This window comes from Nerophis ophidion, linkage group LG09 (assembly GCF_033978795.1).
Source record: "Nerophis ophidion isolate RoL-2023_Sa linkage group LG09, RoL_Noph_v1.0, whole genome shotgun sequence".
In the NCBI taxonomy this organism is placed as follows: Eukaryota; Metazoa; Chordata; class Actinopteri; order Syngnathiformes; family Syngnathidae; genus Nerophis; species Nerophis ophidion.
Window position 1 is genome coordinate 23,047,770 of NC_084619.1, and position 26,247 is coordinate 23,074,016.

General features: G+C 40.9%; 1 protein-coding gene and 1 long non-coding RNA gene across 2 annotated transcripts in view; one reads left to right on the forward strand and one right to left on the reverse strand.

Annotated features, from left to right (window-relative positions):
- The window catches only part of LOC133559146 (uncharacterized), a 48,291-nt gene extending 36,830 nt beyond the window's left edge, over positions 1-11,461 (forward strand). Inside the window, exons 3-4 of the long non-coding RNA XR_009808100.1 lie at positions 10,905-11,012; positions 11,128-11,461. This is a non-coding gene — a long non-coding RNA (uncharacterized LOC133559146). The remainder of the gene's footprint in view (positions 1-10,904; positions 11,013-11,127) is intronic.
- Positions 1-12,401, reverse strand: part of LOC133559145 (uncharacterized) — a 93,906-nt gene extending 81,505 nt beyond the window's left edge. Inside the window, exon 1 of the mRNA XM_061910579.1 lies at positions 12,101-12,401. The gene's annotated coding sequence lies outside the window, so the exon portion shown is untranslated. The remainder of the gene's footprint in view (positions 1-12,100) is intronic.
- Positions 12,402-26,247: the final 13,846 nt, after the last annotated feature.

Sequence of the window (26,247 nt, forward strand, 5' to 3'; positions counted from 1 at the left end):
TTTTTTCCCAGCCACGCTGTTACCTCTGACCCCTACGGCTCGTGCCTGAGGTGATTTTCTTTATTAGTCCATTGGGTCAGTATTTAGCCCTGTAGGCATCAGTAGCGGCCGGGCTTAAATCTGCAGAGTCAACACTCTCTCTTCCTGGCTGTTAGCTGCATTAGCACACTGAAGCCCACACCTCTTCCACTCCCACTCCCAAAACATCCTCCCTAAGGCCAGATAACATCTCTGTCCCATTCATTCAAGAGCCAGCCCAAAGCCTGCTGCTCTGAAGCTGGGGAAGTTTTCTATGAGGTCTAATCAGTCTCATCACCAAGTCACCAAGGTTTCACCCACAAGTTTACATAAGTTGGGAAACTCTCACTTGATGTCTTGACTCTCTACCTCACTTTCGGTTCAAATAAATACTGTACATGTGCAGGTCAGCTGATCCTATCTTGCCGATTTGTATTGTACCATATGTCCCGGCAAGAAATCTGTGTTCACAAAACTACGGCTTATTAGTGATTCCCAGAGCCCAAAAAAAGTCTGCAGGCTATAGAGCATTTTCTGTTCGGGCTCCAGTACTAAGGAATACCCTCCCAGTAACAGTGAGAGATGTTACCTCAGTAGAAGTATTTAAGTCCCATCTTAAAACTCATTTGCCTTTAAATAGACCCCCTTTTTAGACCAGTTGATCTGATTCTTTTTTGCTCTGCCCCCCTCTCCCTTGTGGAAGGGGGGGCACAGGTCCAGTGGCCATGGCTATGGACTGGACTCTCACTATTATGTTGGATCCACTATGGACTGGACTTTCACAATGTTATGGTAGACCCACTTGACATCCATTGCATCCGGTCTACCCTACATCTGCGGTTTCTCATAGTCATTTTCATTGACATTCCCGTGGGTTGTGAGTTTATCCTTGCCCTTATGTGGGATCTGAACCGAGGATGTCGTTGTGGCTTGTGCAGCCCTTTGAGACACTTCTGATGTAGGGCTATATGAATAAATATTGATTGATTGATTGATTGATTGGTACAATTTGAAGTACTGGATGTCTTTTTTTTTCCGCTTGTTTGTAAATGAAGCAAAAAGGTTTCGCTTTGTCCAAATGGTACGGCAACCCAGGGTCTGGCATTGAAAAAGTAATTGTTATGTGACTGTCGGCAAATCAAAATGTTGTTTGATTAGCATATTCAAAGTCCCGTCCGTTGTGGTTTCTCTCAGAGATGTGTACATGCTTGGCTTTTACTCACATTTTTTTCTTAACATCAATTCTGCTGTAGACCCAATTCGAGCCAAATGGTAATTACAAAGGGGAGAAATCTGCTCGAGAATAAAAAGGGCCGTTGTTTAATACTATCACATAAAAGAACAGGCAATGTCTTTGTGGAGAGGCGGAGCCGACGGGCTGACGGCGGGGCAGGACACGCTGTAGCCCTGCTCAAGATGGCGGCAAGGAGGCGGAGAATGTGGCGGAACGGAGAGGCGGGGCGTACCGGGAGCAACGCCGCTGCAATTAAATTCAAGTGCGTGGCTCACACACCGGGAAATTATCAACATTTCTCCTGACAATGTATAAAAAAGGCAAAGGAGGAGAGAATAGGGAGAAGGAGTTGGAGAGTCCGCGGCACATGCAGAGCAAGAGCGACAGGGAGATGACGGCGACGACGAAAGCGACCGAAGAGCGAGCAGCAGAAGAGGAGCTGAAAAGCAACCCGGCAAAAGACTTGATTTATTGAAAGAATAAACAAGAGTCAAACCTGGTCGAGCAACATGTCCTTCCTGAATGGTCCATGCAACCCGCACAACGACGGCAGGAGTTTGTCACAGTCTTTTAAACACCTCACATGTGTTCTTAATTTCACTACCTACAGTAACAAAATAAGAATGATGCTGTTTGCCAATGTCTTTATACTGTATATCAACCAGGACATAAGCGTTAGCAGAGTACGCCTAAATTAGGGCGATACATCAGTGGTCGCCAACGAAAAGTAACATCCTTTTTTATATACATGTTACAGGTTATGTATCTTTTATTCAGTGTATCAAATATGATGAATATTTAATGGACCACAATGGAAACAAGTCTTTTGACTTGTTGTGCCATTCATTTGCCTTTTTAAAGCATTACATGGATTAAAATATTTAAGATGTCAATAAACTTCTCAATCAATCAATCAAAACCTGGGGCAAGTCAAAATAAGTGTTCTCAAAGGAAAACTGCACCTTTTTTTTAAAAGGAATGTTGTCTATAGTTCACAATCGTTATGAGACACAAGAAGACGGATGTATTTGTTTTATTCATTCTAACTCGTAAATAAAAGTCTGCTTACAGTGGAGTCAATGGGAGGTCCTTCCTTCTGCGACTAAAGACCTCTAAATAAACATCCAAAAACTGCCTACGATACTCCATTTACATGTTGTGACCTGAATATTAACCAAGTATTGGTGTTAGCGTTTATAATAACAATAACACAGACACACTACTTTTAGTGGCGCCGTGATTACGGAGCGCTAACTAGCTATATTGACACCAACAGCTGGTGAGCTGCGTTCTTGCCTCGGAACTTGTGGAAGTTTATTCTAGATCATAAACGATGCCTCTCACCTTGATAGTGGAAGAATGAAGACATAATCCAACAAGTTGGTCAAATCTGGCATCCAGTTTACACTCGGAAATGGCAAGAAAGACACAAAAAGACACTTGGTTTCAACCCACCACCAACCCCCTTTTTTAACCCTTAGTGAGGATTAAAAATCATTCTTTTATCTAAACTGGAATACTGGAATATATCATCTGAGCAGTTTGCATGCTAGTGAGAGCAGACATTGTACAGTAAGTGATGTTTTATAATGTCTGTTGGCTCTCGTGATGTCTGCAGCGTGTTGTAATCAGTGATATTGTCAAAGGAAAAAGCAAACGTCTTGATGCATTTGTGAAAGTAAGATGCAAATATTAAATTTTACTATGGATGTGTTATAAATACGGTGTGCATATAAACCTTAATGGAGGTGTTTGGATGTTTTTTTAAGCACTTCATAGACAAAAAAAAAACCTTTTCCTATAGGCTCCATTGTGAGAGGACTTTTGCTCACAATTTTTACTATTTAGAATGCATTGAAAAAAAAGACATTGTGTGCTTGTCTTCAGGATTTTGAATGATGGGCAATTATTTTTCAAAAGTAAAGTACCCTTGTAAGCTGATCTGGGAAACAAATGTACAATTTTTTGTTTGTACACAGTACAGAAACACCAAACGCCACACTACATTTGGATTGTATATGTAGTTGTCAAAACAAAAACCAACACAAGTTTCTGCCAACAGTTACATGCTTTTGTCTATTGATTTGTGTCGTAAACACAAAGAGGTTCCTGGTTGCTAATTAGCTTGCTTCTCTATTTGCCAGCCCTTTGAACGTCATTCCACATAGTTTACACTATTTACCACCTCAACTTGGCATAACTTTCCTGTGCTTGCTGTTCCTGCTTTTCTTTGCCTTTTTGTTACCACGACAAGTGTAGTCTTGTATGCGAACCTGAGCTGCACTCGTTCTGTTTTGTTCATGAAATATACTTTTTACCTGCAGTTTGTCTATCATCACTGCATCCTGGGGTCACGCTGCAAGCAATTCAGTCAGTTCCTGACATTATGAGTGTTGTGTTTTTAAGTGTTTATCTTTTTCCGTTTTATTTTGGGTTTACGGTTTAAGACTTTTACTTAATGGTACAAGCAAATGTATATGCATCGCTTCCGGTTTATGTGATGTCACCTGGGTTCACTTCCTGTTGTAGACACGTCCTTTGCGCAATTAATAGTTTAGTTCATATTTGCCAACGCTCTTGATTTTCCCGGGAGACTCCCGAATATCACCCGGGTCATCCATTCTCCGGAATTTCTCCCGATTCCCACCCTGACAACAATATTGGGGGCATGCCTTAAAGGCACCGCCTTTAGCATCCTCTACAACCTGTCGTCTGCTTTTCCTCCTTACAAACCGCGTGCCGGCCTCGTCACATAATATATGCGGCTTCTACTCACACATGAGTAAATGCAATGCATACTTGGTCAACAGCCATACAGGTCACACTGAGGGTGGCCGTATAAAGAACTTTAACACTATTACAAATATGCGCCACACTGTGAACCCACACCAATCAAGAATTACAAACACATTTCGGGAGAACATCCGCACCGTAACACAATATAAACACAACATAACCAATACCCAGACCCCCTTGCAGCACTAACTCTTCCGGAACGCTACAATATACATCCCCGCTACCACCAACACCCCCCCCCCCTCCCCTCCCTCCCATCTCCTGAATTCGGAGGTTCCAAGGTTGGCAAGTATGGTTTAGTTGCTCAGACAGTAATGTGTTTATAGAAGTTTAGATTGGGGAATGATGTTTGTAATGGGGAAAGACGTTGGTGTGTCTCATTCATGTAAGTATTTAAGATAGCTCACTATAAGCTAGTGATCAGCCATGGGTTTATCAAAGTGTAGCAATCAATCACGGTTTTGCAATAAGTGAAATTTGAATTGGTAAAACTGACCGCCAATAATTTTACCCCAATGTATCATTAATAACAGTAATTTTAACAACCCTTTGATATATACAACATTCTGAGAATAAACAATCTGTTACCATGTTCTAGGCCGTTGAGACCGGGGTATCTGGTTTTGACTATAAACCAGTGGTCCCCAACCTTTTTGTATACGCGGACCGGTCAACGCTTAATAATGTGTCCCGCGGCCCGAGGCAGTGTCCTTTTTTTTCTTTTTTCTTTTTTTTTCTTCTTTGTCATGAAAAAGGGACGTTTTTGTCATGAAAAGGGGAGTTTTTTGTGGTTGGTGCACTATTTGTAAGTGTATATTGTGTTTTTTATGTTGATATAATAAAAAAAAAATAATAATATATATTATACATTTTTTTTTTTTTTTTTGTTTTGTTTTATAAAAAATTCTTCTGCGGCCCGGTACCAATCGGGCCACGGCCCGGTGGTTGGGGACCACTGCTATAAAGGAATCTCATAGGGGAACTGCACTTCATTTGGAATTTTGCCTACCGTTCACAATCATGAGATTCAAGAACACGTCTTTTTTTTATTACAATTTTAAAGATGGTAATAAAATGCCTGAAAGATGCGACTACTGGCAGTCACCTCTGTAGCCTTCAAGGCTCTCTAAAACAACTTCAAAACCATCCATCAATGTTTTGTACACACCCTGCAAATCTATATATAATGTAGTAACAGACACGTTCATAGCAATATGTAATATGTTTAATATGTACCGTATTTTAATCATTTCCGGGATTAATTTCTTCAGCGTATTAATTTCTGTTTCCACGTATGACTTCTGGCAACATGTGTGTTCTTACTTCCGGAATCAAACACAAGTGTGTTTTCCAATCATGCCAGACTTTGGTAACACACAACGAAGACGACTATTTTTGGACAAATAAGGATTCACAACTTTATACTTTTGGTAGGCTAATATTTAAAGGCCTACTGAAATGAGATTTTCTTATTTAAACGGGGATAGAAGGTCCATTCTATATGTCATACTTGATCATTTCGCGATATTGCCATGTTTTTGCTGAAAGTATTTAGTAGACAAAATCGATGATAAAGTTCGCAACTTTTGGTCGCTCTTAAAAAAGCCCTGCCTTTCCCGGAAGTATTGCACGTGACGTTACAGATTGTCGGACTCCTCACATCCACCCATTGACTACAATCACGGACGCCAGCAGCGCGAGCGATTCTGACCGAGAAAGCGACAATTTCCCCATTAATTGGAGCGAGGATGAAAGATTCGTGTTTGAGGATATTGATAGCGACGGACTAGGGAAAAAAAAAGGGGAAAAAAAGGGACAGCTCCGGGCCACAGCAGTGTGAGCGTTTCAGATGTAATTAAACACATGTACTGGGATATTTCTGGAAGAGCCCTTATCTGCTTATTGTTTTAATAGTGTTTTAGTGGGATTTTAAGGATTGTAAAGTAAAGATTGTAAAGAAATACCTCGAGGTTCGGATGGCTGCATTGAACACACTGTGTCGCAGAGAGAAGCCGAGGAGCCAAACTCACAGCTGCTGCAGAACGACGAATAATCCACGGATATCTTCGGTAAGATATATATCACAATTTCTCCATCCAAAAACATGCTGGTTGACGTAGAGAAAACATGTTCGCTTGACCGTTCCGCTTTCACAACAAACAAAGAAACGCCGGCTGGGTCTCGGGGCTAAAGACAGTTGGAATCCACCACTTTCCCATAACAGCATTGTTATTGATAGTCTCCATCATTAAATGAACAAATTGCAAAAGATTCAGCAACACAGATGTCCAAAATACTGTATAATTATGTGGTTAAAGCAGACGACTTTTAGCTGTGTGTGTGCGCAGCACTAATATTTCCTCACAGTCCGTGACGTTTTCAACAAGAAACTCCCGGGAAATTTAAAATTGCAATTTAGTAAACTAAAAAGGCCGTATTGGCATGTGTTGCAATGTTAATATTTCATCATTGATATATAAACTATCAGACTGCGTGGTGTGTAGTAGTGGGTTTCAGTAGGCCTTTAACATATACTGTAAAAATATGATTGTTAATGTTTTTCATGCCCTGCGATAAGGTGGCAACTTGTCCAGGGTGTACCCCGCCCTCCGCCCGATTGTAGCTGAGATAGGCACCAGCGGCTCCCGCGACCCCAAAGGGAATAAGCGGTAGAAAATGGATGGATGTATGGATGTTTTTCATTCAGTACAAGTTATTGTCCGATTGCATTGTGTTGTGCATTACAAACTCAAACCCATTTCGTGCTGATGTAGAAGCTAGTTTATAGTAGTAGTAGTAGTTAGCTTCTACGGCTAATACCAAAGCATTCCGATGTGTTACTATGCTAGAGAAAGAGTTCTTCATTGTTCGCTCATAAATTAACATAAAGTTGCTACAGCTTGGTTCATCATACAGGTTACAGAACGTTAATTAAGTGTTGTTGACGTTGTTTTAACGCATTTTAAAGGGATTTAGAGCTAGAAATGATTGATCCCATTAACTGCATTGCTAGCCACCAAAAAAGATATTATATTTATGCGTTAGAAAGCGAAAAAAACATATACATTCACTGTACAAACAAACATACATGTACTGTACATATACATTTACTGTACAAACATTCATATACACATTTTGTTCATATACAAGTACACTCATGCACCTAATCACGTTTCATCAAACATATATCAACGTTGTTGCTCTAGGGTAAACTGGGTAACACATGGCATATTGACGAAGCTTAATCCATTGTTACTATAACAATCTACAATATTATTATAAGTTGCCTCTCTCTCTTCCTTCCATCTTTCGGTATTTTTTTTATTTTTATTTGTTTTATTTTATTTCTTTTATTATCTTTCTAGCTATCATTATTTATACGTTTTGTTGCATTTGAACAACTGTATTGTTGATAATAGATGTAAACTATTGGTTTTGTTCATGATCAATAGCGTTTTTATTTTTTTATTTCGCTATCTGCTTATTTCCGCCCAATTGTAGCTGAGATAGGCACCAGCGACCCCAAAAGGGAGTAAGCGGTAGAAAATGGATGGATGGATGGATGGATAATTGCTTATTTGCTATCACTTTGACGATCATATTTCTACATATTGTATGTGCTGGTGTTGTTCCATTGTTGTTGTTGTTTTTGTTGTTATTGTTGTATTTGCTGTTGTTGTGTTTGTCTCTGTCTAATCCCCCTCTTATCCCCACAATTTCCCCCTCTGTCTTCCTTTTTTTTTTCTCTTTCTATCCCCTCCTGCTCCGGCCCGGCTGCACCAAATGATAATATAAATAAATGGGTTGTACTTGTATAGCGCTTTTCTACCTTCAAGGTACTCAAAGCGCTTTGACACTACTTCCACATTTACCCATTCACACACACATTCACAGATTTAATAAAGTCAAATTCAAATAAGGCAAAAAGAGAAGTATCCTACACTTCTCTTTTGTAAAGTAAATTTGAACAGCCGATATGGGCATCTACATCAACTATAGGATTTGCCTGAGAAGCTGGACAGGACAAAAAAAAAAAAAAAAGAAAGTGAAAAAAACGTTTGTTTTCTCGTCTCTCATAATGATTGTGAACGATAGGCAAAACTCCCCCCGAAAAAGTGAAGTTCCCCTTTAAAAATGTATCGGAGCATGGAGCAAGACACAGCTGACACAGTCACAGTGACCTTTGCTGAAATACACAACTACTATGGTTCTTTACCCTTTAAAAAAAAAAAAAAAATGCTACCAAAATGAAGTTCCCGGGCTGATCACTCCCTCCTCCCCTTGGTTGACTGAGCTTAATCTCACAGGAGATCTTAGCTTCACAAAACCCAGTCAATTTGAGTAAGATGATTCCTTGGTGGTGGTGGTGGTCTCTACGGACCAGCAAGAACAATAGATCAAATACCAATGACGAGGCTTTGAACCATTGCCTTTCCTGTCTTACTTTCTATCGTTCATACCTACCATGAATTGATTAAACAAGTTGAAGAACTTATTCGGGTGTTACCATTTAGAGGTCAATTGTACGGAATATGTACTGTACTGTGCAATCTACTAATAAAAGTTTCAGTCAATCAATCAAACCACTCCTCCTCATAGCATTCTTTGGCTTCTACCTGGGTGAAAGTGCCACATTATACTGTAAAGGAGCATCGACCACCCTCCGACCTGTAGATAATGCTACATCTATATTTATTGAGTAGATGCTGTTAACAGCTATACTGGTGCAGTAATCTGATAAAAGCCTGGAATTCCCCTTCATCCGAGTGGCGCTTTGAAGCTCGGTGGGCGGATCATGTTTACTTCAGAACAAGAAGCCAGATTTGGATGCAAGAAATGAGACATTTTGACTTCAAGTGATCATTGCTTCCATTGCAAAACGACATGTTATCAATCTCTCATTGTTTTGGATCCGGTCCTTTTGTAGTTCACTTGTCTTCTTTCTTTGCCTTTCCCGACCCATTAAGCATCGGCCATGAAAAATAAGTCATCCACGGGGAGTTTAAACGGTGCGCTCAGGAGAAAAGCTTGGCAAATAGATCTGCACGGCCGCTAAAGAAGACATCAATTTCATAATCCATTTGGCAAAACAGGACGTGCACCAACAACTTGTTAAAATGGGAGGCCACTTGGAAAACTGGGAGATTATTCGAGCGTATATATTGGGTACGCCTGCCAGCTTCCATGAATGCAGAAGTTACTATGCACATGCTTTTATGTTGTTTTTCTTTGGACAGAGGAATCTAGAAGAATTTGATCCTTGGGTATTAATCTCTGTCCGCATGATAAAGACGGTGATGACGGAGGAGTTGATCACTGGCTGAGGGTGGAGTCCTTGCATATTTGTCTGCAGTCCTACAGTAAATGTTGCCGTCTCCACCCAAACTTTAACCACTGCACATTCTCTCTCGCTGAGCTGTCTGACACAGCGCATTTGCCCTCATTCCATCAAACATTTCCATAAGACAGGACCACAAGGAGTCGTGTAATGAGAAAACAACACGTATGTGTTCAGCGAGAGTGAAAAACAGCAATTGTCGCTCGGAGGTTTTCGCCAGCTGGTACTGGCGCCCTGGCAAAACTGTCCCCCTGTGGGTAATGGATCATAAAGGTTTGCTGGGAGGCGAGTTGATTTAGCAATGTAACCCAAATCCATTAGTGCTGCGTTTCTGCATAAGCAAGCATGGCATTGCAAGACGTCATGCACCGAAACAGTTTCCCCAGTGTAGAAAAACTCAAGACTTGTCACTGTAGATCTGTTTACAGGTTTTACAAAGGCTGTTGCCCAAACATTATTGGCATGATCTTCATGTGTTGCATATTAAAGTGATGGTGAGATTCTCTAAAGCAAAAAAAGATAATTTAGAATAATACATGATGTTGGATGTAGAGAACATACAAACCCTTTATTCATTCAATCACAATTATTGAAATTCAACTATTTGGTGCATTTGCAAACAGCTACAATTATGCACAAAGCAAACTATAACCTGCTACCCAAGAATGTACAACGTTGTTTTTTTTTTAAAGAGAGGAGGAGAAATATAACCTTGGAGGAAAATCGAATTTAAAACATCTGTATGCTCGTACAACACTTAAAACCTTTAGCATATCAGTATGTGGAATTAAATTAAGGAACTGATTAACTAATGACATGAAACAAAGCACCACAATGATTCAGTTTAAGAGACGGTTGAAATTACAAGTCTTCACAAAGTACACAGAACAATAATTATAATGAACATCTTGAATCTTTTTTTTTATTTATTTTTATGGACACAAAGATTTTCTATGTATTTAATATTTGTATGTTCGCTATGGTATATTATTAATTCATGATTTTTTTCTTCACCGTTCTGTTACAAAGAACAAGGACATTGGATAAAATTGCTACGGTATGAAAAGGGGTAGGATTAAATAAACTCTGCTTCTTCCCACTCCCTTTTGGACGTGCTGTAATGAAACAACTGGAACTGTGTGATGCATTACATTATATCGTATGCATGTTCGAAATAAACTGAAACTCAACTGAACTGTTAACAAATACATTATTTGGTGAAAGCAAAAGTTCAATTTCTCTTTTGGAAAGGCTCTTGTTTGCGCTCATAATCCAGTGTTTTTCAACCTTTTTGGAGCCAAGGCACATTTTCTTTGTTGAAAAAATCCGGAGGCACACAACCAACAGAAATGAACTCAGTTGACAGTAAAAAGTGGTTGTGGCAATTGTTGGATATGACTTTAAAGCATAAGCAAGCATGCATGACTATAGCTCTTGTCTCAAAGTAGGTGTACTGTCACCACCTGTCACATCACACCCTGACTTATTTGGACTTTTTTGCTGTTTTCCTGTGTGTAGTGTTTTACTTCTTGTCTTGCACTCCTATTTTGGTGGTGTGGAGAGACGCAGCCGACGGGCCGACAGCGGGAGGACACAGGCGTTCTGGACCAAGATGGAGGACAGGAGGTGGGGCATGCGGCAGCGAGGAGAGGCGTGACGCACGTGGAGCGGCACAAGAACGGCAATCTGAGTCAGGTGCGTAAGACACACACCTGCTCACAATCTGCGCATCTGCTCCTAGACTATAAGAGAGGCGAAGGGGGCACGATCGGAATGGAGAAAGGAGGAAACCACGGCAGCCCGATCACGAGCCCGACAACCCATATCGACAGCCGAGATCACGCCAAAATGAGTCCCCGCCACAAACGAACCAGGCGAGCACCGAAAGGTGCAGCACGACCAGGAAGAGGAGCCGGCGCAGTAGGAATGGGCGTGCCCGACTGGTCCGAAGAAAGGTCGTGTGAAACAATAAAAGTAACTCAAACCTGCTATGACGCGTCGTGTGTCCAGTGTCACCGCAACCCACACGAGGACGGCTGGGAGTCCGTCACAGGCAGCTTTTTATCTTTTTTTGCTAATTTCCTGTAGCAGTTTCACGTCTTCCTTTGAGCGATATTCCCCACACCTGCTTTGTTTTGTAGCAATCAAAAATATTTCAATTGTTTTTATCCTTCTTTGTAAGGACATTGTTGATTGTCATGTCATGTTCGGATGTACTTTGTGGACGCCGTCTTTGCTCCACAGTAAGTCTTTGCTGTCGTCCAGCATTCTGTTTTTGTTTACTTTGTAGTCAGTTTAGTTTTAGTTCCGTTCTGCATCGCCTTCCCTAAGCTTCGATGCCTTTTCTTAGGGGTACTCACCTTTTGTTTATTTTTGGTTTAAGCAGTAGACACCTTTTTACCTGCACCCTGCCTCCCGCTGTTTCCAACATCTACAAAGCAATTAGCTACCAGCTGCCACCTACTGATATGGAAGAGTATTACACGCTTACTCAGCCGAGCTCGAGACAGCACCGACACTCAACAACAACACATCATTTGCAGACTATAATTACTGGTTTTCAAAAAGTATTTTAACCCAAATAGGTGAAATTAGATCATCTCTCACGGCACACCAGACTGCATCCCGCGGCACACTAGTGGTTGAAAAACACTGTCCTAGTCTATATTGCATAGGAAGCAATGTAACTGAATTAAAAAAAGACGTTCTCTTACCTTGACGTAGGCAGCATTTCTAATTATTCCATATGGGATGCGTGCGTTCTGTTAGAAGATGAGTGACACACTGATGTATCATGCATGGACCTGAGCACAAGGCTGCAAAGCTGACAAAAAAGGGGATTAACAGTATTAGGAGTGTCCAGATGCAAGCCACACGCACATGCATCAAAACACACTGATTGAGAAGCGCAACAGAACGATCTAACGATATTTGCAGCCGTCCCAGCGTGGTACCAAGTAGTGTCAAATCACGAAAACCAAAACATACTCTTCTATTTAAAAAAAGTGCACTGGATGTTAGCAGTGGACTGGAATAAATCAAGTGACAGGTTTTGGACATGTGTCTCTTTGTTTTTAGCTTTGTTCCTAAAAGCTGATTATGGAAGGCCAGATGGACCTCAGAGCAATGGCACCCTCCTCGCACACACACACATCTGTATGAGTGGATAACAAAGAGACACAAACTGGGTCACCACTTACTTATGCCAGATTGAATTTTGTGAGGAATTTGATATTGTGTGATTACTAATGCTTTTTTCAGTTTTAATTTTACTGTTGTACTTGCACAGTGAGGTCAAGTCGACAGGAGCAAAAATGACCAATTATACTAATGCATTTTTTTTTTTTTTATTTGCAAGCGGAATTCATTATAACTATTAACATTAACACTGCCTAATTAGATTAGATTACATTACATTAGATTATATAGTACTTTATTTATTCCTTCAGGAAAATTTTCAGCACAATCCCATTCAAGATCAGACAAACGTTACAGGGAGACAAAACAGGAATGCTGACGGGTCTGCCGGCTTCCAGCGCCCCTTACAAAAAAGGTAAGATACAGGTAAACAAGTTGGGGGTATGGGAGAAAAAAATCGAAGATTAAAATAAAATAAAATGTAATAATAAAAATAAAAAAAATCGGTCTAAGCCTGGGCCCTGGAGAGGGGGTCCAGACTGAGGCCAAGGGAAAAAAACAACAACAACAACACTTCCTACTCCTCTTTCGAACATGTTGAAAAGAGAAACTGGAAATTGTGATGTATCATGTTGTATGCTTGCATGTTCGAAATAAACTCAAACTCAAACTCATAGCCATAGTACACATCACTCTCACATGTGTGTAAGAGGGAAATATCAAAGATGACAAAGGACATTAAAGACATTAAAGCAGCGGATACAATCAATCAATCAATCAATGTTTACTTATATAGCCCTAAATCACTAGTGTCTCAAAGGGCTGCACAAACCACTACAACATCCTCGGTAGGCCCACATAAGGGCAAGGAAAACTCACACCCAGTGGGAGGTCGGTGACAATGATGACTATGAGAACCTTGGAGAGGAGGAAAGCAATGGATGTCGAGCGGGTCCAACATGATACTGTGAAAGTTCAATCCATAATGGATCCAACACAGTCGCGAGAGTCCAGTCCAAAGCGGATCCAACACAGCAGCGAGAGTCCCGTTCACAGCGGAGCCAGCAGGAAACCATCCCAAGCGGAGGCGGATCAGCAGCGCAGAGATGTCCCCAGCCGATACACAGGCAAGCAGTACATGGCCACCGGATCGGACCAGACCCCCTCCACAAGGGAGAGTGGGACATAGAAGAAAAAGAAAAGAAACGGCAGATCAACTGGTCTAAAAAGGGAGTCTATTTAAAGGCTAGAGTATACAAATGAGTTTTAAGGTGAGACTTAAATGTTTCTACTGAGGTGGCATCTCGAACTGTTACCGGGAGGGCATTCCAGAGTACTGGAACCCGAACGGAAAACGCTCTATAGCCCGCAGACTTTTTTTGGGCTTTGGGAATCACTAATAAGCCGGAGTCCTTTGAACGCAGATTTCTTGCCGGGACATATGGTACAATACAATCGGCAAGATAGGATGGAGCTAGACCGTGTAGTATTTTATACGTAAGTAGTAAAACCTTAGAGTCACATCTTAAGTGCAGGTGAGCCAGTACAGGCGTAATGTGATCAAACTTTCTTGTTCGTGTCAAAAGTCTAGCAGCCGCACTTTGTACCAACTGTAATCTTTTAATGCTAGACATCGGGAGACCCGAAAATAATACGTTACAACCAGCCACTTCTACATACAGCTATGAATAAAAACTAAAAAACATATACACTGTGGTGGCCTCTGCGGTGTTCCATGCCATCGTCCGCTGGGGTGGAGGGAGCATGGCCAGAGACAGGAGCAGACCCAACCAAGCAACCAACAGAGCCGACTCCACTCTCGGCCCCCAACCAACTCTCGGCCAGTGTCCAGTCCGCATGGATGAGCGAGGATACGTCCAAAGAGACTGAGGTGTACGGCACCTTTTCATACAGCCAAGACACCGCAAAGCCTCTCCGTCCCGGCGCTCAGTGCCAGCTCCGCAGCCCTGTCCCCTCATCCGCATCTCCTCCAGTCCCTCCAAACCGACTCCGGTGTGGCAGAGACCCAGTAGCTGGTCTCCATGGCCAAAGGGCTCCTGGGAGGCAGATCCAGAAGTCCACAAAAAGCACCGCAGAGGTTACGAAAGTGCCACCCCTTGTCACACAGTCCCCAAAAGGTCCCGGACCAAAAGGCAAAAAAATATAACACATGAAAACAAGAGGGAAACACAAAAGGATGACACAAGAGCACAGAGCTCATGCCAACAGCAGCCACTAAAGCAGCGCCATCTAATGGAGTTGGGAAAAATAACTGATCATCTGATACATCACGATTAAAGAATGTGAGTGATTCATTAATTGATGGACAAATGTCCAAACATGGATTGTTTACATAAGTGAAATAAAGTAATACAGATCGTTCTAAAATGTGGCATGAATGTTAATGTTCTTCAAACAAGTTTACATACACTTGTAAATGTCATGGCTGTATTGAGTTTCCAATGTGATAGAGTGATTGGAGCACATACTTGTTGGTCACAAAAAAACAATCATGAATTTTTTTTTTTTTTTAATTTATTATGGGTCTACTGAAAATGTGACCAAATCTGCTGGGTCAAAAGTATACATACAGCAATGTTAATATTTGGTTACATGTCCCTTGGCAAGTTTCACTGCAATAAGGCACTTTTAGTAGCCATCCACAAGCTTCTGGCAAGCTTCTGGCCGAGTTTTTGACCACTCCTCTTGACAAAGTTGGTGCAGTTCAGCTAGATTTGTTGGTTTTCTGACATTGACTTGTTTCTTCAGCATTGTCCACACATTTAAGTCAGGCACTTTGGGACGGCCATTTTAAAACTTTATTTTTTCTAGCCTGATTTAGCCATTCCTTTAAAACTTTTGACGTGTGTTTGGGGTCATTGTCCTGCTGGAACACCAAACTGCGCCCAAGACCCAACCTCCGGGCTGATGATTTTAGGTTGTCCTAAAGAATTTGGAGGTAATTCCCCTTTTTCCTTGTCCCATTTACTCTCTGTAAAGCTCCAGTTCCATTGGCATTAAAACAGGCCCAAAGCATAATACTACCAAAACCATGCTTGACGGTATGGATGATGATCCTGGGATTAAAGGCCCTACCTTTTCTCCTCTTAACATATTGTTTGCTATTGTGGCCAAACAGCAAATTTTTAGTTTCAACAGATCACAGAACTTTCCCCAAGAAGGTCTTATCTTTGTCCACGTGATGTCATATATATATATATATATATATATATATATATATATATATATATATATATATATATATATATATATATATATATATATATATATATATATATATATATATATATATATATGGGGTTTCACGGTGGCAGAGGGGTTAGTGCGTCTGCCTCACAATACGAAGGTCCTGCAGTCCTGGGTTCAAATCCAGGCTCGGGATCTTTCTGTGTGGAGTTTGCATGTTCTCCCCGTGAATGCGTGGGTTCCCTCCGGGTACTCCGGCTCCCTCCCACTTCCAAAGATATGCACCTGGGGATAGGTTGATTGGCAACACTAAATTGGCCCTAGTGTGTGAATGTGAGTGTGAATGTTGTCTGTCTATCTGTGTTGGCCCTGCGATGAGGTGGCGACTTGTCCAGGGTGTACCGCGCCTCCCGCCCGATTGTAGCTGAGAGAGGCGCCAGCGCCCCCCGCGACCCCAAAAGGGAATAAGCGGTAGAAAATAGATGGATGGATATATATATATATATCAATCAATCAATGTTTACTTATATAGCCCTAAATCACTAGTGTCTCAAAGGGCTGCACAAACCACTACGACATCCTCGGTAGGCCCACATAAGGGCAAGGAAAACTCACACCCAGTGGGACGTCGGTGACAATGATGACTATGAGAACCTTGGAGAAGAGGAAAGCAATGGATGTCGAGCAGGTCTAACATAATACTGTGAAAGTTCAATCCATAATGGATCCAACACAGTCGCGAGAGTCCAGTCCAAAGCGGATCCAACACAGCAGCGAGAGTCCCGTTCACAGCGGAGCCAGCAGGAAACCATCCCAAGCGGAGGCGGATCAGCAGCGCAGAGATGTCCCCAGCCGATACACAGGCAAGCATTACATGGCCACCGGATCGGACCGGAACCCCTCCACAAGGGAGAGTGGGACATAGGAGAAAAAGAAAAGAAACGGCAGATCAACTGGTCTAAAAAGGGAGTCTATTTAAAGGCTAGAGTATACAAATGAGTTTTAAGGTGAGACTTAAATGCTCCTACTGTGGTGGCATCTCGAACTGTTACCGGGAGGGCATTCCAGAGTACTGGAGCCCGAAATGAAAAAGCTCTATAGCCCGCAGACTTTTTTTGGGCTTTGGGAATCACTAATAAGCCAGAGTATATATATATATATATATATATATATATATATATATATATATATATATATATATATACATATATATATATATATATATATATATATATATATATATATATATATATACATATATATATATATATATATATATATATATATGTGTGTGTGTGTGTATATATATACTGTATATGTATATGTATATATATATATATATATATATATATATATATATCCTCACATCTGAACATTGTTTACAATCATGGCCACCAGCAGCGAGAGTGATTTAGACCGAGAAAGCGACGATTTCCCCATTAATTTGAGCGAGGATGAAAGATTCGTGGATGAGGAAAGTGAGAGTGAAGGACTACAAAAAAAAAAGACTAGGGCAGTGGGAGCGATTTAGATGTTATTACACAAATTTACTAGGATAATTTTGGAAAATCCCTTATCTGCTTATTGTGTTACTAGTGTTTTAGTGAGATTATATGGTCGTACCTGTACAACCTGAAGGTCGGCCCCGCACCTTTCTTCAGCACTAGTCGACGGGTGGTGGCGATGCCCATCTCTGGCCTTCGCAAGGGACCCTTTTCGAAACACGATCTTTCGAAATGATCGCCGCATAATACACTGTACTTTGTGTGTGTGGTCCAATCCGACCGTGTTCGCTTGACATCTCTGTTCCATAGTAAAGCTTGACTGTCATCTTTCGGGAATGTACACAATGAAACACCGGCTGTGTTTGTGTTGCTAAAGCTGGCCGCAATACACCGCTTTCCACCTACAGCTTTCTTCTTTGATGTCTTCATTGTTCATTGAACAAATTGCAAAAGATTCAGCAACACAGATGTCCAGAATACTGTGGAATTTTGCGATGAAAACAGACCACTTATAGCTGGGAGCGATGCTGGAACAAAATGTCCTCTACAATCCGTGACATCACGCGCACGCGTCACCATACGTGTCATCATACCGCGACGTTTTCAGCAGGATACATCGGCGCAATATTGAAAATTGCAATTTAGTCAACTAAAAAGGCCGTATTGGCATGTGTTGCAATGTTAAAAATTAGTCACTGATATATAAACTATCAGACTGCGTGGTCGGTAGTAGTGGGTTTCAGTAGGCCTTTAAAAGTGCAGTGCTTCTTTAAAGGCAAGTGCCGCTCTATGGACTTCCATCTTGCAGTGCATGTGACCGTTCAAACTTTCAATAAATCGGCTGAGGGATTGCAGTGGTCAATTAATATTGAGAGAAATAAACCCAAAGCCGCAGCTTCGTTTTGACTACAGCAATAATAACACGCACTGGAAACCTTGTAAAATGAAAAACGGGTCGGGGGCCCAAAACTATAATAGCACTTATTGAGCTGGTGGTCACGCAGTTAGGGTCAGTACTCAGAAAGGACGTTTCATCACAACCAATACAGTCTCAATGTGTAAAATTTTCAGTTTGAATGGGCCCTGTTATCGTATCAATCATCAGAGGCTGCAAAGAGGGAGCTAATGGAGGCCCCCCTCTTCCAGCTGACTCATTGTGCTTTTGTTCCCACTTACAGTATCAAAGTTCAGCTTAATTTAGTCTTTTTTTTTTTTTCTTTTTTTTTTAATCAAGACAGACCTCTCAGTGATTAACGTTGGGCTGAACCAGGGTGTTCACATCAATATGTTTCCTCAAGATTAGACCTCAGCAAAATCCATCTACTGAAGGAAAGAAATCAGTCACAGCCTGTTTTGAGTGAGTTATTTTTCTTCTGTTTTTTTGTTCCCAAGTCCTCATTCCGGACAACAATGGGCGGGACTGCTTATTTTAGAGAATTAAAAAGGAAAACAATTTAACAGTAAAACATGGTTTTCCAAAAGAACCGCGGAAGTGCCACTTAGAAGTGACAGCAATGTAAATCAGTTGATAGTTTTTTCTCTTCAGTCACGCACAGTTTAAGGAAAAATCCATAAGTATGCACCATGTTTTCTATTTCGATGTATCCCGTTGCCATGAAAAAGATCTTGTTTTTGACTGAAGCGCGTGCTTAAAGTTGAATCTTGGCTTTGTGTGACTGTTTGACCCCGCAGCACACCAGAGTTTAGTCAAGATATGTTGCTCCTTTTTTTTTTTTTTTTCTCGTTCTTTCAGCTAACCCATAAAGATGGTAATCTGAGTATGTTAGCCAGCCAGGGACTCTGGCCTAAACCACAGGATTAGAACTGATATTGATATTGGTGTTGGTGATTGTACAACTGTCATTACCGAGTCAGGCTTTTTTTTTTTTTTTGTCCGTTTTCATGGTGGTCTTTTTGTGCAAGATTTACTCTCCAAACTGTTTTCACAAAGTTTTTTTTTCTGATGAAGATGCATCAACCCCTGTTTGAGGATCTAACTTTAAAGGCCTACTGAAACCCACTACTACCGACCACGCAGTCTGATAGTTTATATATCAATGATGAAATAATAACATTGCAACACATGCCAATACGGCCTATATAGTTTACTAAATTACAATTTTAAATTTCCCGCGGAGTTTCCTGTTGAAAACGTTGCAGAATGATGACATATTAGCCAGCACCACTTGCGGCTAAAAGTCGTCTCTTTTCATCGCGCAATTACAAAGTATTTTGGAGATCTGTGTTGCTGAAACTTTTGCAATTTGTTCAATTAATAATGGAAAAGTCAAAGTAGAAAGATGGAGTTGGGAAGCTTTAGCCTTTAGCCACACAAACACGCAGTGTTTCCTTGTTTAAAATTACCGGAGGTGAAGCTTTACTATGGATCAGAGCGGTCAAGCGAACATGGATCCCGACCACTTGTCAACCGGCATGTTTCGGTGAGAAAATTGTGGTAAAAAGTCGCCTCTTAACGGATATCAGCGGAGCTTGCGCCGTCCATGCAGCTGCCGTCGACTTCCCTCAGAGACTGGCGTCAACACACCCGTGGACACACCCCTCAGACTATCAGGTACTATTTAAGTCACTAAAACACTAGCAACACAAGATAAGGGATTTCCCAGAATTATCCTAGTAAATGTGTCTAAAAACATCTGAATCACTCCCAATTATTATTTTTTTTTCTAGTCCTTCACTATCAATATCCTGATCCAAAAATCTTTCATCCTTGCTCAAATTAATGGGGAAATTGTTGCTTTCTCGGTCGACTAGCTCTTGATGCTGGAGGCTCACATTATAAACAATATGAGGATGTGAGGATTCCTCACACCGGTAACGTCATCGACTTCTGGTAAAGGCAGGGCTTTTTTATTAGTGACCAAAAGTTGCAAACTTTATTGTGGATGTTCTCTACTAAATCCTTTCAGCAAACATATGGCAATATCGCGAAATGATCAAGTATGACACATAGAATGGACCTGCTATCCCCGTTTAAATAAGAAAATCTCCTTTCAGTAGGCCTTTAAGGAGGTGTTTTCATATTACTCAAAGTTAAAAAACAAAACAAAACAAAAAAACAGATGACAAAACCCAGAATACAAAGAACAGGAAACAATACATAGCATGCATACATAGCAACTCAAGTTTTCTGTGAATACAGCAGGAAGTGCTGAAAAAATGGTTTGTTTCATGCCTAAAAAGTCTGTCAGCAGACAGCATTAAACCAAGTGAATTAAAATGTTTTGGATGCTACAGCGTTAATAGCCCTGCTTATTTCTACATGTACAAATCTTATTTTAGGATGTCCATCCATCCATCCATTTGTGCCGCTTATTCCCTTTGGGGTCGAGGGGGGCGCTGGTGCCTATCTCAGCTACAATTGGGCCGAAGGCGGGGTACACCCTGGACAAGTTGCCACCTCATCGCAGGGCCAACACAGATAGACGGACAACAGTCACACTCACATTCACACACTAGGGTCAATTTAGTGTTGCCAATCAACCTATCCCCAGGTGCATGTCTTTGGAAGTGGGAGGAAGCCGGAGTACCCGGAGGGAACGGGGAGAACATGCAAACTCCACACAGAAAGATCCCGAGCCCGGGATTGAACCCGGGACTACTCACGATGTCCGTATTGTGAGGCAGACGCACTAACCCCTCTTCCACCGTGAAGCCCATTTTAGGATGTCGTATTAGGTAAAATTATCTGCCCAAGCAGCTTGAAATTTCCCTTGTTTTTAGTATTTTTCCTGAAATCTAGTCTTTATATTTTGACAGATCTCTTTTGCAGTGGTTGTACAGTAAGAGGGCAGACCCGAGTCATACATTGGTAATGTCAATACCAAAAGTAGTATCAGTATATGATCGATTATGAGAGATTAGATTGGTGCTTTTATTTTTTTTTATCAAATATATTTTTGTTGTTTTTGTTCATGTTTACAAAAAAGTGATTTAAATGAGTAGCAGATAGTAGTTCATACGTTTGTTTAGTTAATGTGTGTTATTGACTTTGATCAAACAATGTTATGTAATAAAAGAAAATAAGGAACTAATATGGTGTTAGTTTTTCCTCAATAGCTTTCGCCATAAATGTATTAAAAAAAATACATGTTAATACATGTAATCAGTATTAGTATTGATATTGGCTGATCTCAATAGTTCATGATTGATATCGGAATCGGCAGCAAAAACCCCTAATGGACCATACCTAATTAAAAAGAAGACTCTTCTGTCTGTGTGACTATCAAAATCGAAAAAAGGTGCAAATGATTCACTCGGATGTAAATTTGTCTGGACTTGAAGGGAAACTGCACTTTTTTGTGGGATTTTTCCTATAATTCAAAATCCATTTTGCGAGACGATAACACATTGTATGTCTTTTTTTAATGCATCCTAACTCATAAATAAATGTACACAAAAGCATGCTTACAATGGAGCCAATGGGCACTATGATGTCATGGCGTCTATTTAATTTATTGAGAACATAAAAGACATGCGAAAGATGCTGTTTCGCAAACGTATTTTTAAACCTTTGCCACAATTGTGATTAGTTCTTCATCTAAACGGGAATATATTAACATCCTAACAGTCTGCATCCCAATGACAGCAGACACAGTACAGTAGGTGATGTTGCATTATGTTTATTGGGTCGCATAAAGTCTGCAGCGAGTAATAATCAGTGATGATCTCAAAAAGAAAAAGCTATCATTGTGATGAATCTATGAAATGAATGCGCCATTGTATGCCTAAAATGAGCAAAAAAACGTAAATAATACATCCTATTATGGATGTACGTGCTACTACATTACATAAATACTTACATTGTGTATTTAAAACGATAATGGATGTGTTTGGATGTTCTTTTAAGTGCTTTAGCTTTGTGGTTAGAGTGTCTAACCCTGAGTTCGGTAGGTTGTGAATTCAAACTCCGGCTGAGTCATACCAAAGACTATAAAGGTAGGACCCATTACCTCCCTGCTTGGGGGTTAAATCACCAAAATGATTCCCAGCCGCGGCAACCGCTGCTGCTCACTGCTCTCCTCACCTCCCAGGGGGTGAGGGTGATGGGTCAAATGCAGAGAATAATCTCACCGCGCCTAGTGTGTGTGTGACTATTATTGGTACGGATAGAACAACTCCCATATACTCTATTGTAAGCTGACTTTTGATTGCATTCCTTTACTATTTAGGATATATTAAAAAAATAAGAAAAACATATGTGTCCTTGTATTAAATGATTTTGAATGATGGGCAAAATTTAAAAAAAAAAAGGGCAGTCGTCATTTAAGATAGAAAACAGTTTTGTATTCTAAAAACGAGCCTTATTTAACTTGCAATTCTTAACTTGACCATTCTTGGGATGTTGCAGAATCTTTAAACAAGATTTTTCTATTTTAGGAGGGGCGGGGAACCAAATTATCTTATTTTAAAAGTTATTTTCTCAATTTTAACATTCCTAAATTACAATAGAACATATACCATTAGTCATGCTAAAATACAAAATTGTCAATGACTAAAAATAAGTAAATATTTTGTTAAATGTTCTAGATATAACATTTTAAAGCTTGGCAAGTGGCAAATAAATACAATAGACTCCCTTTTTAGACCAGTTGATCTGCCGTTTCTTTTCTTTTTCTTCTATGTCCCACTCTCCTTTGTGGAGGGGGTCCGGTCCGATCCGGTGGCCATGTACTCCTTGCCTGTGTATCGGCTGGGGACATCTCTGCGCTGCTGATCCGCCTCCGCTTGGGATGGTTTCCTGCTGGCTCCGCTGTGAATGGGACTCTTGCTGCTGTGTTGGATCCGCTTTGGACTGGACTCTCGCGACTGTGTTGGATCCATTATGGATCGAACTTTCACAGTATCATGTTAGACCCGCTCAACATCCATTGCTTTCCTCCTCTCCAAGGTTCTCATAGTCATCATTGTCACCGACGTCCCACTGGGTGTGAGTTTTCCTTGCCGTTATGTGGGCCTACCGAGGATGTCGTAGTGGTTTGTGCAGCCCTTTGAGACACTAGTGATTTAGGGCTATATAAGTAAACATTGATTGATTGATTGAAATAATGTGCAGTGTATCGCGTACTGACTGTGACAATGCTGAGACACCACCAGTTGCTGTTGTATATCATCTTCTTTATATCATTTTCTCTTAATAACTGCTTACTTTCTGCTGCAAAGCGGTCCCGACTACACTTCTTAAAGAGGTCATATTGAGGGTTTTTTCTACATGTAAAACACCTCCTTGTGGTCTACATAACATGTAGTGCGGGTTCTTTGATGTAAATGTTTCATAGATAATGTTTCACAGACCGTTTTCAAGCTGCTTTCTGACAGTCTTTTCAGGATGTGCCGTTTTGTGGGCGATCATATGTTGCATTCCAGTCAACTGGGAAGTGGGAAGTCGGAGCTGGGAATGACGTCACTGCCGAGTTGAGAGCGTTCCAGTTACGCATTTGGAAATCAGGATGGCCACATCCACAAAAGCTATTTTTGCGCTTGCCTTGTCCAAATATAAGTTAAAGTTAAAGTACCAATGATTGTCACACACACTTTAGGGGTGGTGAGATTATCCTCTGCATTTGACCCATCAACCTCACCCCCTGGGAGGTGAGGGGAGCCATGAGCAGCAGAGGTGGCCACACCTGGGAATCACTTTGGTGATTTAACCCCCAATTCCAACCCTTGATGAGTGAGTGCCAAGCAGGGAGGTAATGGGTCCCAGAATTAGAGTCTTTGTTGTCTGTCTATCTGTGTTGACCCTGCGATGAGTTGGCGACTTGTCCAGGATGTAACCCGCCTTCCGCCCGATTGTAGCTGAGATAGGCACCAGCGACCCCAAAGGGAATAAGCGGTAGAAAATAGATGGATGGATGGTATGTAGAAGACTTATGGGAAAATATGCACTCTTTGCAACCTTCAAACACGGTGAATGAAGACAAAACACAGACGCTACAGCTAGTGATGTAGTTCATTTATACCACATGAAATTAATGTAGAATACACTACAGCGAAGTAACCATATTTCAGCGTACAACAATACAAGGTGATCTTGTCAGGACTTGGACTTGGACGTGGATTGTTTCTTCGACTTGGCTACTGATAACAAAACTAGCACAATGGCATGACTATAGCCATGAAACAAAATCTTGCACTGTGGCATAAATAACAAAAATTTACGTGGCATGGACAACCAAGTGGGATCTCAATGTGAATGACTATTAGAAACCTTGGAGAGGACCGCAGATGTGGGTGACCCCACATCTGCCCCATTTGATCACCCCATTTGGTCACCACAGGCATTAATTAGGTTCACCTGCCTCCGGTTAGTGGTCCCATGCTCAGCTGCCATCAACCACTAATCAAAGAGCTATTTATTACCTTGCTCGTCACGCTCAGTCTGGCGTCATTGTTTGCTGTATGCACCTGTCAACGTAAGTTTTGCTTGTCCCATAGTACATGCGAAGTAATTACTTTAGCTTCGAGTGCGATCAGGCAAGGTGTTCTGTTGGCTCGCTTTCTGTTTTTGTACTCCCTTGATTTCTTGGGTAATAAATCATGTTGTTACCTGCAGGCCTTGTCCGGAGTAGTCGTCTGCATTACTGGGAGAACGACCCTCGCAATAAGCTGCGCAAACCCCGACGTGACAATTTTTATACTTAAGTGATTTTATACAAAATGCTGTTGCCGGTAACTTATACAGTTGTTTGTATAGATCAGGGCTCGGCAACCCAAATTGTTGAAAGAGCCATAATGGACCAAAAATTCAAATATAAATCTGTCTGGAGCCGCAAAAAAATTAAAAACCATATTACATACAGTACATATTGTGTCATGAGATATACATTTAATTAAGAGGGCTTAAAGGAAATTAAATGACCTCAAATATACCTAAAAATGAGGTATAATGATGCAGTATGTACATATAGTAGCCTAAATAGCATGTTAGCATCGATTAGCTTGCAGTCTTGCAGTGACCAAATATACCCGATTAGCACTCCACACAAGTACATAACATGAACAAAACTCACCTTTGTGCATTTACACACAACATTAAAAGTTTGTTTGACGAAATGAAACAGAAAAAAAAGTGGTATAAAACATAGAAAGTCGGAGAAAGTTATACATGTAAACAAACTACGGTAAGTTCAGGGAGAGGCAAAATGAGTAGGACAAAACGACGTTCGCCAAATACTCGAATCAGTGAAGCATGTTTAATATAAACAGTGTGCTGTATAACAATTAGGGAGGTTTGCGTCTTTTTATCCTTCTACAGAAACCATATTAAAACAAAAAATATATTTTTTTCCCCCTCATCTTTTTCCATTTTTCATACATTTTTGATAAAACTCCAGAGAGGCACTTGGGCGGCGCTAAAGAGCCGCATGCGGCTCGAGAGCTATAGATGAATAAATAAATATAATATGGTTCTTAACAGTATTTTAAGTCAGAGAGGTGCGAGAAAAAAATGTCTGTCCTCGATGAACCACTGTCCTAAAACTACATAATTCGTGATTTTCCTTTTAAAAGTCTGTCAATGTTTCTAAAAGTTTTAACTTGAACGCTAGGAGGGGGAAAAAAAGGGTCAGCCACAACCCCTTCAATTTGCAGTTCGTGCTTGTTTTTTTCTGATGCGGCAAAGAGTAAGGTATACACGGAACATTTTGTAAAATGCACTAATATAAACACTTTTTCAAATGCAAACACATTACAGGGTGTAAATACATGACCTCACCCATTACACGTCATGTTATGCACACTGCAAGGTGCTCGGTAGGAAATCAGTTAGATATAAGTGTGTTACCCGCACTGCGTTTTTGGGCACCGGTGTCTCTGCTGCGTTCAACTTGTTGCAGAACACAGTGGTGGTTTTTGGTGGCGAGTAAAATGTTTTCATGTCTAGACGTTGCACCAAAATAGACACACTGAATGGATTTAGTTGTGTGTTGTCAGCTACATCCTGCCCACAGGATCATTGTACTTTCTCATGAGTGAAACAAGGCCTCTTCCGT